At 35.7% G+C, this 12,016-nt stretch overlaps 1 long non-coding RNA gene across 1 annotated transcript; it reads right to left on the reverse strand.

Annotated features, from left to right (window-relative positions):
- Window positions 1-7,106: 7,106 nt before the first annotated feature.
- Window positions 7,107-10,751, reverse strand: LOC127155240 (uncharacterized). Its single transcript, XR_007825557.1, has 3 exons — window positions 10,530-10,751; window positions 7,807-7,941; window positions 7,107-7,168 (listed from the first exon to the last, which is right to left on the reverse strand). It is a non-coding gene; the product is annotated as an uncharacterized LOC127155240 (long non-coding RNA).
- Window positions 10,752-12,016: the final 1,265 nt, after the last annotated feature.

Consider the following 12,016-nt stretch of genomic DNA (forward strand, 5'->3'; position numbering starts at 1 on the left):
GAGGGGTTCTTCCTCCAGGGGGCGCTTGATGGCTCAAAACAACAGTTAAAAAAAAAAAAAAATCTTTTACTTACCCTCATGTCTTTCCAAAACTGAATACAGTTCAGTGTTCGAATTGAGGAGGGGCTGGGGGGGTCCCGGACCTCCCATAAGCAATAAGGGACCCCTGTAACACCCAAAAAAATATGCTTGGGGGGTCCCCTTGTTTTTCAATAAAAATATAATACTTTAAACATAAAATTAGTGAAAATGAAAATGAAATGAAAAGATTTGATTGCTGTATTAAATTTAGACCTGCTCACTAAATCATATTTATGACCCTGGACCAAAAAGCCAAAATTATTGATTTTTCTTTTATGGCAAAAATCATTAGGAAATTAAGTAAAGATCATGTTCCATTAAGATATTTCGTAAAATTCCTACTGTAAGTGTATGAAAACTTAATTTTTGATTAGTAATATACATTGTTAAGAACATTATTTGAAGAACTTTAAAGGTGATTTTCTCAATATCTTTTTGGCACCCTCAGATTCCTTATTTGTAAATAGTTGTATCTCGGCCAAATATTGTCCTGTCCTAACAAACAATACATCAATGAAAAGCTTATTTATTGAGCTTTCATATGATGTATGAATCTCAATTTTGAAAAAATGACCCTTACGACTGGTTTTGTGATCCAGGGTCACATTTTATTTTTACGCGTTTTTACAGCGTTGCGCATTATAACCAATCACACATGACTCTGTTGAGTTTAGAATGCAGTGGCCAATCAGAGGCGATCAGAATCCTGGAGTTTTGTTCAGACTGAACTCTAGAATTCCCTCATTATAAGTAACAAAGTGCAGATGGATTAAAGTATTAAAACAGTTTTCATGCATTTGTAACTGCAGGTTAAATGTATTCAGGTCCTGCATTAAACAGTGAGTAAATACATCTAAATGCCAATTCAGATGCAGTGTTTGTGTTTCCTCTATATTTCCTCTATAAAATGAATTTTGTTGATAATGATTTTATTTGTCTGAGAACAGCCTAAAATGTCTTATTATTCTAAATGACTTTATTGATTAAATATAAGAATTTGACGCAAAAGATAATAACAGATAATGCACACTTTTAGAAAAAAGAATGGCTTTATAAAAGGTTAAAAAATGCCCACAAAAGGTAAAAATCACTTAATTTCCTGACAATATTAATTTCCTCGGCTAGATATTTAATTCTTATTTGCTTAGTGATTGTTTGGTACACCTAATTCACTGATCATCGTAAAATAAGCTATCTTAGAATTGGGTTTTCTCAATGATAACAAGGACAAGACAAAAATACGAATCATATTTGTGTAAGGTTTATTTATTTTTTGGTGGGGGGGGGGTTGTATACATGCATACATACAGTTGTATACATACATATATTAGGGATGATAAACGATTAATAAATCTAACTAATTACATGATGTCTAATTAATCGCACATCAAATTTGGCTGAAAAATTACTCCCAAAAGATCATTTAAAGTCATTGTTGTGTAAAGCATCAAACAGATGTTAAAAAAGGTAACTTCAGCAAGAAATATTTTGTTTGATTCAACATAAAATTTATGACATATACTCTTTGGACAGTGAGTAAGTGATGACAAAATGTTCACAATTTGCACAACAGAACACATAAAATGTATTTGGCTGACTGATTTTGTTGTAGTGAAACTTTTAACAGGATCCAAAGAGAAAGAATGTTACACTGGGTTCTTTTAACATCACTGCTTGTTTACAAATGTATTTACAGATATATTTCAGTTATTACTACATGTGAGTTCATAACCCTAACAGACAAAATGTTTGTCCACTAGGTGGAAGCAAGCAGCTGTTTGTTCTTCATGGCAGAAAACATTTGTGTTTTTTTGGTTGCAACTCTTGTTGTGACATTTATAGTACAGGACAGATCCTATAAAACATTGCAGAAAAAGATCAAACATTACTGCCTATATAATAATTGTTATCAAAAGGGAACATTATTTTTAGTGACCTTTTTATGATGACTATAAATTTTCACATATATAATTGCCAAGGAAATCAATAACTCACTGTAGCTCCTCTAGTTTATATTGTGGATCCTTCACTAGAGCAGAGAGCAGTTTCAGTCCTAAATGTTCTAATTCATTATTATTGAGATAGAGTTCTCTCAGGTGTGAGGGGTTTGATTTCAGGGCTAAAGCCAGAGCAGCACAACCTTCATCTCCAATATAACAATTAGATAACCTGCAAAACATTCAAAGAAAAAATGTACAGAAATGTGTGTCTGTTTTGGGTGTTGTATTTGTGGAAAGTTTATAGTTAAAAAACAATGACCTGTTGCAGTTTTCATCTGTAAGAACATTATACAACTGAATTTAACAGAGTTTGTTTCTGACTTGTTTCTTTCGGGTACTTGCATGCATTTGGGCCTGGTTATGTGTGTGTGTGTGTGTATGTGTGGCATGTGATGCTATCACATAAAATAGAAAATTAAATATGATAAAAGCAACATACACTTTTAATAATGATACGTATAAACCCAGTCTCACTCACTGTAGTTTCTCCAGTTTACATTGTGGATTCTGAAGAACAGCAACTTTACTCCAGAATCTCCTAGTGCATTTCTGTTCAGATTAAGTTCTCTCAGGTGTGAGGGGTTTGATTTCAGAGCTGAAGCCAGAGCAGCACAACCTTCAATTCTAATACAGCAGTATTCCAGTCTGCAGAGGAAGAGGACTATTTATTAAACAGACAGAGAAAGGATTTGATCATCATTACAATGGCTATCTGCCATCTGACCCCCCTAAAGAAGGCTCATAAAACCTATTCCTAAAATGAAGATTTACTTCTTGTCATACCATTGACATTACTTAAGCAGTTGAGTTAAATATAGACAATTCCACTCATTCAAAGTTCATTTGAATGACAAAATTTGCTCTCTTTCTCTTGTTAAACTGAATGCAAGAAACATATTTGTATGAAACTGCTTTTTGAAATAACCACAACACTATATCTGATGCATGTGAAATTTGCATTTGCTACTATATAATAATCATTTTTTGTGTGGTAGAATCAGGAAAAAAGTAGTATATAATTTAAAAATAAAAAATAATAATATAATAGACCCTTGCTATGCAAGGGCGCATCATAAAATGTTTGGTATGACATAAATTATATTATTAGTAAACTATATTAACTATATTATTATACTATTATTAATATAACTATATTATTATTATTCTTCAGTAAACCAGAGACCAGGCTCACTTCATAATTATTTAGAAATTTTTACATATCTATTATTTATTACTATTAGGGGTGTGACGAGACACTTATCCCATGAGACGAGACGAGACACGAGATTTTATAACTTTTTTAAAGGAATCCTTAATGATGAAATATATAGGGAAAATAGTCTTTTATTCAACTGAAAAAGACAAAATGCAAAAAAAAAAAAAAAAAAAAAAAAAAAGTAGGTGCATTTTTAACTTTATGAAATTAAACTTCTATTTTAAAGAATGCAGTAATAAACAATGTTTAAACAAGAGCTTCATGATTCTGGATAAATTGAGAATCCCAGTTGTTTTTAATAAATTGGAAATCATGATTCTCTCACGATTCTGGAGAAAAAAAGATCAGAAAACTAAAAATAACATCACTTAGTAGTGGTTCTGACAAAGTGTTCATTGCTTAAGTCTTTTAAAAACATACATTCATTTAAACAAACAAACAAAAAAAAAACCATCAATGAAGGAGTCAGTGTCTCAATTTATTAAGACTTGTTTGACTTGAAATCTCCTGAATGAATGATTCAATGACATACTTTTTTTTTTAAAGGGGCAGTTGTTGCCACCTCCTGGTGGAAGAGGATAAGCGTTACAATACATACACGTGTTAAAGTACTTTCGTTTTGATCGCTACCAGTGTTGGGGGTACTGTTAACGATTTCTGTAAATTACACAGTATTTAACTGTAATATGAACTGTACTTTACTGTAGAACAGTTATACAGGTTGTTACTGTATTTTAAAGTTGGATTATGGGAAATATCCTCTTGGTGCCATTAAAATACAGTATTTTTCTTTTACTGTAAATCCAAATACAGTAAAAAAAAAAAATGAGGGCGAAATCTGACCAATGACAGAAAGGCTTTGGTCAGAGGAAAGAATAAAGGTCTTCTAAAATATTACGTGGGAGTACGCATTTCGAAACTGAGGATGTTTAGGCCTACATCTCATATCACCCGCTGAAATGTTCCTATTAATATATTTCTCTTCCAAATGTGCGTTCTGAATGATAAATAAATTTAACCTGTCAATTTCGTCTTCTCATTAACAATGTTTTTCTCATCATATTTTATACCTGTTTACATTAAAATACATTTTAAATAAACAACTGACCGGAAATGATGAGAACAAACATGAATGTGGTCAAGATTCTTGCGCTGGAAATCATGGTTCAGTTTGGTCAACCACAAATGCCTTTTGTTCCTCAGTATTTTGCACTCTTCTCCTTGATTTGTTTTAACTTGTGGCAGTCTGTAGTACACAGTTTTTTTTCCTCGTTCTGACCGATTAGTACAGCCCAAAACATGACAATAATTGAACATTTACAGCAGAAATAACCAGCAAAATATGCAAGTTTTGTTCGGTTCAGTGGCATTGTTTAGGTTTAGTGCTCCCAATATGGCTGACTGATGACGCAACGTGAAAACACTCTATAAGGAAATAATTAGAAGAATAACAGTGTGCGTAAAATTGTTAAACTGTTTGCAATACAAACCAGTGTGTTCATAATTAAAGGGGTCATCAGATGCCCATTTTCCACAAGTTGATATGATTCTTTAGGGTCTCAATGAAAAGTCTATAATATACTTTGGTTAAAAATTCTCAATGGTTGTGTAAAACAACACCTTTTTCCCTTGCCAAAATCAGCTCTGCAAAAATCATCTCACTCTGGTCGAGGCTGCTTTAAATGCAAATGAGCTCTGCTCACCCACCCCTCTTATCTCTCTGTGGAGTGACAAGCCTGTCTACTTTAGTGCTAAACTTGCTAACTAGCACATTGTTAGGAAAGGCGACCGCAAAGATTAATAAAAAAAAAAAAAAACCCTTATACTCACTTCTGCTGTAAGTGAAACTGGATCACAAATGATTCGCGTGGACATGGACGGATATATATAGATCGGGAGGCACATTCCATTCACAAACGTAATCCACTGCATCTTCAGCGGCTCAGATGAGTAAATGACGACCACTACGTTCATTATTACATCTGATCTGAGGTAAGATGCTCATGTCAATCAACTATCGTGGGAGCGGCCTCTGTCGGCGTGACACCACAATGACAGGCATCTGAGAACGGCTCGATTTGAAAAAGGGGATATTATTTTTACAGATTAATTAAAAACAGTGTTTTTTTTTTTTAATCATTATAGGGCAGATTTTCCAGCAATAATTACCTTTAAAACCAATTTGAACACCTCATGAAAGACACTCACAATGCAAATCAGAGATTTTATTACAAAACAAATCACTTAAGACATCGACAAAGCAAGGTAGAAGAAAACTGATCTTAGGCTAGTGCAATTATATATGAATCATCAGCAAGCAAATGATATTTTACAAAAATAAATAAATAAATCATAGCCTACAGTCAAGCTTTACAAGGGCTCTGAATCTCTGAATCTGATTTCTGCATGCTTTAACATTAAATCCATTCATCTTCAGATCTGTTTTTCAGAAACATTAATAATAGGATACTTTTATTACCTAAAGTTTACAATAACTCAGCTCCATTTTAAATACGGTTCAATACAGAAAAAAATACATCAGTATGTAAGGCATCAAAGCAGAACACTGAATCAGTGGAATACAGTGCCAGAGTGTCTGAGAACCAACAAAAACCATCCAATAAAGACCCATTGGAGACGAATGTTCAAAAAGCAACTCGGTCTAAATTAATTATTTTGAGCTCCATAAAATGGATTCAAGTCGTCACTAAAGTTTCGTTGTGAGACGTGTGGGTGCTATGATGTCATTGCGTGCATACGCGCCCAATCCGTTTCCTGTGTATGCGGAGAGCTCATCTGTGCTCCCAACACCGCTGTTGATCTCTGAGGGATGACACAAACATAAAACTTATTAGCCAGAGTTTCACATGGCAGATTTGTCTAATAGGGGGCAATACAGGAGGTTTTTTTTTTATTTTTTAGAGGAATAAACATTCACAGAGCCTACAACAACACTTTTGTGCCACATCTTCCCCTGCATATTGAGTGATGTCAGTGCTGGTAATAAGACTGGACTGTTGACCACTGATTGTGTAAGTATACAGACTGAGACACAGAGTGTCATGTGACAGTTTATACAACCGCAATCACTCGTTTCTGAATCACTGGCTATGTGAACCATCTTAACATTACTTTTGAACATTTTGGTTGATTTCAATCATATGTTTCACTGGAGCTGTAATAACTCTAAGCAAAGGAATTAAAAATTATAAATATATATTTATTTAACAAAATTTGACATTGAAGTCATGTATAAATTTAGATTGTGTTATTTGGTTGTTGTTGTTTTTTTTTTTTTTTTTATATTTCTGCACTTGAAAATTACTCATATATATATGACCCAGATAAAGTGACTGAGAACACTTAAAAGAATTAAAGAGCACCACTAAAGTAAAAGCACTAAGAATGATAATTACTGGAACAAAAAATACAAACAGACATAAGAAACAGAACAATTCAAGACCCTCAATTACTCCATTTCAGCGAGCAGCGGAGGACAGGTGCATGCAAAGAGCAGAGGACAGAGAGAAAATGAAAAGTAGAGATTACCAAAAAGAAAAGAGCAGAGCCATCAGTTGAAAAGCGCCGGGCTGCCCAACAGAGATATAGCAAGCGTGCTAACTACAAAACAGCCTAACATTAACACCAAGGACGGCTTTCATGTAAATGTGTGCGAGCACAGAAATAGTCATATTAAAGATTAAAGCCACTACTGACACAGCAAAATAGCTTCCAGTATTAAAAAGCATTAAGAAACAACTTGAAGGACATAAAAGAATTGCACTTACTTCTGAAAAATGAAAATGCTGATGACAATCGCCATAGATATTAAATCTGAGGTGATCCATATCAGGGCATATTCTTCCGCTCTCTACAAAATCAGCATATTAGAATGATTTCTAAAGGATCATGTGACACTGAAGACTGGAGTAATGCTGAAAATTTAGCTTTGATCAAAGGAATAATCAGATTTTTAAAATATACAAATCGAAAACTGTTATTTCAAATATTAAAAATTTCAAAATGTAACCGTTTTGCTGTAATTTGGATAAAATAAATGCAGGCTTTGTAAGCAGAAGAGACTTCTTTAAAAACATTAAAAATCTTACTGTTCAAAAACTTTTGATTGGTTGTGTATATCTCATAAGTCTAAATGTGTCTAAAAGTACTATTTCCAGGGAATTTTTGAAGTATTTCAAAGCTTTTGGAGCCCACAATCCCTTTCCACTACAGATTTTTCTGATGCAAATGTATGCAACTATTTGCAAATTTAGTTAGTGATCTTTCATCATACATAAAGCATGCCAATTTAAAATCTACAGTATTCTGTGGAATGGGTGGTAAAATGTGTAAAAGTGGGCCAAGATTCTCTACATCCTTCTTGGAAGCTGACAGCATAATTGAATTAGCCATTCAATGAACATCCGGCCAACGTGTCCAAATCTGGCCTGTGTATTTGAATGTGATTATAGCCAATTGATATAAAAAAAATGATGATGATTTACTCACCTTGCAAGCTGTCCAGATTGTAGATGAGCTTGTCTCTTCAATACAACAGATTTGTAGAAATTTAGCATTTTATCACTTGTCCTCCAATGGATCCTCTGCAGTGAATGGGTGCCGCCAGATTGAGAGTTCAAACAGCTAATAAAGACATCAAAATAATCCCTAAGTAATTTACACGACTCCACTCTATCATTTAACATCTTGTAAAGTAAAAAGTTGCATGTTTGTGGAGTGGGCCCTTACACTTATAGGGCATTACAAGCCCTCTGAGGTGTAAGCCAGGGCTATTTTTGTAGTCAACAAATCTCACGAGAAGCTGTCTTTGACACCATCCGTCACCCACCGAGCGATGCCTTTACGGCATTTTAGACGACAGAAAGCAACGTCAGTTGTGGCGCTCACTATCCCCTAAACAGTGTAACTTACTTTTTTTTTTTTTGTGTTGTCAAATGTCATTATTTAATGTCAATTTATTGTCAAACGTCAGAAAGCGCTGTCAGATGCTGCACTCATTATCCCCTAAACCAGACATGGGCAAACTCTCTGCAGGGACACCGGCCCTTCAGGATAGTTTAGCTCCAACCCTGATAAAACTCACCTGTTTGTAGCTTTCTAGTAAACCTGAAGACACTGATTAGCTTGTTCAGGTGTGTTTAATCAGGATTGAAGCTAAACTCTACAGGGACACCGGCCCTCCAAGCCCGAGTCTGCCCAGGCCTGCCCTAAACGGCATAACTTTAATAAATATATTTATTTTTTTTGCTTGCATTTTACTAGTTTATTTATTTATTTTTAATTGTCAAACGGCGTTATTTACGGCATTTTAGACAACAGAAAGCAACATCAGTTGTGGCACTCATTACCCTCTAATCAGCGTAAATTAACTTTGTTTTTTTTGCATTTTACTTTTATTATTTGAAAATTGTCAAACAGCGTTATTTAATGTCAATTTATTGTCAAACGTCAGAAAGCACCGTCAGTTGCTGCACTCATTATCCCCTAAACCAGACCTGGGCAAACTCGGTCCTGGAGGGCCGGTGTCCCTGCAGAGTTTAGCTCCAACCCTGATAAAACTCACCTGTTTGTAACTTTCTAGTAAACCTGAAGACACTGATTAGCTTGTTCAGGTGTGTTTAATCAGGGTTAAAGCTAAACAATGCAGGGACACCGGCCCTCCAGCACAGAGTCTGCCAAGGCCTGCCCTAAACGGCGTAACTTAAATAGATTTGTGTTTCTTTCGCATTTTACTCTTTTTTTTTTTTTTTTTTTTAAATTGTCAAATGACGTTATTTACGGCATTTTAAATGACAGAAAGCAACGTCAGCTGTGGCACTCATTATTCCCTAAACGGTGTAACTTAAATTTATTTGTTTTATTTTGCATTTTACTAGATTCCTTATTTAAAAATTGTCAAACAGCGTTATTTGCGGCATTTTAAATGACAGAAAGTGACGTCAGTTGCGGCACTCATTATCGAAAATTCATTGAAGTTGCGCCATTTAGGGGATAATGAGTGGCGCAACTGACAGAGCTCTCTGACGTACAACACCGTTTAGGGCAGAACTGGGCAAGCTCTATCCTGGAGGGTCAGTGTCTCTGCAGAATTTAGCTCCAACCCTGATAAAACTCACCTGAACAAGCCAATCAGTGTCTTCAGGTTTACTAGAAAGCTACAAACTGGTGAGTTTTATCAGGGTTGGAGTTAAACTCTGCAGGGACACCGGCCCTCCAGGATAGAACTTGCACAGTTCTGCACTAAACGGTGTTGTACGACAAAGAGCGCAGTCAGTTGCAGCACTCATTATCCCCTAAACAGCGCAACTTAAAGGAATGTTTTATTTTGCATTTTACTAGTTTTATTTAAAAAAAATTGTCAAACTGTTATTTACGGCCTTTTAAATGACAGAAAGCGACGTTAGTTGCGGCACTCACTATTCCCTAAATGGCATAACTTACATTTATTGTTTTATTTTGCAAATTGTCAAACGGCGTTATTTGCAGCATTTTAAATGACAGAAAGTGACGTCAGTTGCGGCACTCATTATCGTAAATTCATTTAAGTTACACCGTTTAGGGGATAATGAGTGGCGCAACTAACAGCGCTCTCTGACGTACAACACAGTTTAGGGAAGAACCGGGCAAGCTCTATCCTGGAGGGTCAGTGTCTCTGCAGAGTTTAGCTCCAACCCTGATAAAACTCACCTGAACAAGCTAATCAGTGTCTTCATGTTTACTAGAAAGCTACAAACTGGTGAGTTTTATCAGGGTTGGAGTTAAACTCTGCAGGAACACCGGCCCTCCAGGATAGAGCTTGTTCAGTTCTGCCCTAAACGGTGTTGTACGACAAAGAGCGCAGTCAGTTGCAGCACTCATTATCCCCTAAACAGCGCAACTTAAAGGAATTTGTTTTATTTTGCATTTTACTCGTTTTATTTAAAAATTGTCAAACTGCGTTATTTACGGCCTTTTAAACAACAGAAAGCGACGTTAGTTGCGGCACTCACTATTCCCTAAACAGCGTAACTTACATTTATTTTCTTATTTTGCATTTTACTAGTTTCTTTATTTGAAAATTGTCAAACAGTGTTATTTACGGTGTTTTAAAACTAATTTAGGCCTTCAGGTCACGTCGGTATTTGGTCATGCAGCAATTTAACTGAGGTTACCACAACTAACGTTACTACTTTTGTTGCGGTTGTTGTTTAACGTTACATTTTCTCACTCACCACAAGACAGCAGCGGCTGACTCCTCTTCTTCCATCAAATCCGCGAATCCGTGAGTTGCAGGCCTCTAGTAGACACATTAATCGCACATGGCTTTGTGTACTCATGGTAGTAGCCGCGTCGCTTAATCGCTCGTTTGCAGCGTTGATTCGGGCGTATTTCTTCTCTTCTCTATAATCATCGTGTAGCGTGCGGTGGAGAGGAGATTCTCCCAGTCGATACCACTTTTCATCCCATTAACTTCCATTCAGAAAAACAAACGCGTGCAAAAGTTTGGCGTTTGGCTGCATTGCACACTTGCTTCATGAAGGACCCGCCAATTCGTATCACGTGAAACCGTGTGACCAATAGCAGATCGATACGTCACTCGTCGCTAGGTTGGCTAGAAAGAATACAGCTCTTGCTACTGGGCATGCGCACATAAATCTAACGTTATTTTTGTCACACTGTACAACATTAATACTTTTTTTTTTATTTTTTTTTATTTTTTTTATTAATATAATATAATTAATATAATATATTATAGCAGGGCTCTCAAGTCTCACGCATTCACCGTGAGACACACGCATTTCAACCAGTTCACACGCTCTCACGCCACACCTTGTATTTCTCACGCTGAGAAGTAAGGCAAAACTTATCCCGCTATATAATGTATAAAGGACGAGGCGCAGGCTCGCAGGGGGAGTTCATTGCTGTCTTGTTGACAGTTAAATGCCACCTACCAGCAAATATCAGAAATTAGAATTTTTTGTTTTTGGGTAAATTACGCGATCCCGCTACAGTAACGTTCGTCACTAGGCAACATGGACGCGCACACACTGGACGCGGCAAACTGTGGAATCGTCGGTCGCGGGGCTGCCGCTTTCTCTCCCAGTGGAAGCGTTTTGTGCAGTTGAGGCGGTGGTCGCGTTGCGGTCACGGAGTGGACGTTGCCCTTTGTATTTTCTAAAAACTAACAAAATTAATGCAGTAGGTAACCCCTTCTGTTTTTTTTTTCTCTTTATTTTACGATTCCTGGACAAAATCACTTGCCTGTGATCAAAGATAGTTAGAGCTGATGTTTGGAAATATAGCCAAATTCTTGCAAGATTATTAGCTCTCCAACAGCTTTAACTAAGTTTTGGCTACTGAACGCTAAGGAAATCACTAGATAATTGGTAAATCTGGTATATTACCAATACAATTGGTAAAACAAATTAATTATCATCCAAATAATTTATATATATTTCAGAAATACATTAAATGTATCAACATTGTTGGGAAGGTTATTTTGAAAATGTAATAGGTTACAGATTACAAGTTACCCTATTTAAAATGTAATAAGTAGTGTAACTACTTCAAGGGCTTTAGAAGTAATGCAACTGCTTACATTTGATTACTTTTTGATTACCTTTCTAAAATTCTATGGAATGTTTTCAGCTGTTAATCCTTTTTAAACTTTTAAAGCAGGCAAGTTTAACCTTACAGTAGTACTGGACAATAATTACTG

The sequence above is a fragment of the Labeo rohita genome, chromosome 23, assembly GCF_022985175.1.
Source record: "Labeo rohita strain BAU-BD-2019 chromosome 23, IGBB_LRoh.1.0, whole genome shotgun sequence".
Taxonomy (NCBI): Eukaryota; Metazoa; Chordata; class Actinopteri; order Cypriniformes; family Cyprinidae; genus Labeo; species Labeo rohita.